The sequence below is a fragment of the Atta cephalotes genome, assembly GCF_000143395.1.
Source record: "Atta cephalotes unplaced genomic scaffold scaffold00010, whole genome shotgun sequence".
Lineage (NCBI taxonomy): Eukaryota > Metazoa > Arthropoda > Insecta > Hymenoptera > Formicidae > Atta > Atta cephalotes.
This window is the reverse complement of record NW_012130074.1, coordinates 54,786-56,781: the sequence shown is the minus strand read 5'-3', so window position 1 is coordinate 56,781 and position 1,996 is coordinate 54,786.

Below are 1,996 nucleotides of genomic sequence, written 5' to 3'. Positions count from 1 at the left end.
ATATATATATATATATATAATCGCATATTTTTTATGATTGTCGAATTTGCTGATGCTCCATCACAAAAGTGACGTCATCATTATTATCATCACTATCCTCCTTTTCAATCAATTTCCAATTTTGTCAACATTTCTTTCCAATCGATGTATCCTCTCCAGCAACACGTTAAATAATCAGTTCAGCTTCGTGACATCAGCGGTGCTAAATCTAAAAAAAGAAAAATATAATTTGAAATTAACATGTATTGTTTATAGTTATTATAGTTATAGTGATGCATGTTCATGGGGAATATCTCGGAATTTTTCATATCATTTAAAATAATATTTGAAAATTATTATATATTATATATCAATTTTTCATTCTCTCAAAATACATATAAAATAAAAATAAATTACTGAATAAATATATGAAATGAAATATATGAATAAATATTATAAATGAAATATATGAAACGATATTTGATAATTATATTCAATCAACACGAAAATTTTATACATTTTAAATCCTAGTAATATAATAATGTAAACTTACATTCTTCTCATCAGCTCATTATTATCGCTGATATCCAACTCAATTCTTAATCCATCTAGTTGTTCGATAGTTCTGCCACTATCTGTAGGTTCAGCGCACCCTCATTTAAATTAGCTGCTTTTTCCAGTAATAGACGGATCTGTGTTTAAATGCAGCATATTCCATTAAAGTATCGATGTTGGCCATTTTTATGGTTAACTCTCACATAGATTGACAAACTCGACAAGAAAATTCAACAATCAAACTGATTGATCACGGGGAATTGTGCGTGATTTTATAGTAAATATATTCGTAGAATATGATACCATTACAAGAAAAAGAACGATACCTCGGTCAAAAGTTTACATCTCAGCCAAAAAGTACATCATGCGATCGAATGATCTCATGAATAAACTTCAGCATTTTTATCAGTTATAATTAGAGCAATGCGTTATACCAGCAGGCAAAAATACAACGCCTCGGTCAAAAGTTCATACCACCGAAAAGTATATCATGAGTTCGAACGATTCCGCGAATAATCTTCAGCATTTACAATTAGATCATCAGTTATAATTAGATCGTCATAATATATCAGCAACAAAAAGTACGATGTCTCGAATAAAAGCGTGCCTCAGCCAAAAAGTATAGGAGAAGATGAGGTGTTCGAAAGATTCCACCTCAGCATTTTTGTCGCGTTTTGTGTATCATTGAAGCGCAATTAAATATACATCTACTGAACAGCTATTGGATTTATATTTAACAGTCGGATTGATATTTAAGTAGCTACAAACAGCTACAAACAGCTATCAAAACGTTACCGGTCAATTTTTAACTCCATCTGTTGTATATTTAAAGTCTATTGGTTAGGGTAGCGGAATTAAAAATATTAATATGAGATAACATACATTTTATTTAAAAAATCTTACAATCTATCTTTTCTTCCTGGCGTCGCGATTACCGTTACTACAATTAAATATTTTTAATTCATTTTGTAAAGCATAATTCTTTGCATGTTTTCCACATCGTATAGTATTACAATAATCTGAATTACTAAGAGATTCAACATCTTCGTAATATATAATCTTCGTAATATGCATCCAGAGTTTTGATGATGATATCAGAATCAAGTATATCCATCAGCCATTTCTGTTTTTCATATCCCTTGACATATACGAGTGCTTCATTCTCTTCTTTCATGGCCTCGTAATTAGACGCGTTGCTGTCGTATGGAACCACCCCGTCGCTCATCGCAATCCATGATGATAAGCACTCAACCAGGAAGCGCAAGATTTGTCGGATCTCATCAAAAAGTGCCATGGCATAGGACATGAAAAAATATAGTGTAAAATATATAATATGAAAAAATATATAATATGGTTCCCCTTTTCAGCATCGTTACTTCTTTGATGAAAAATCCTTTTTCGGCGATGAATCCTCTCCCACGTTATCTTTTTTATTATTATTATATATTTGCGCTCTCTTACG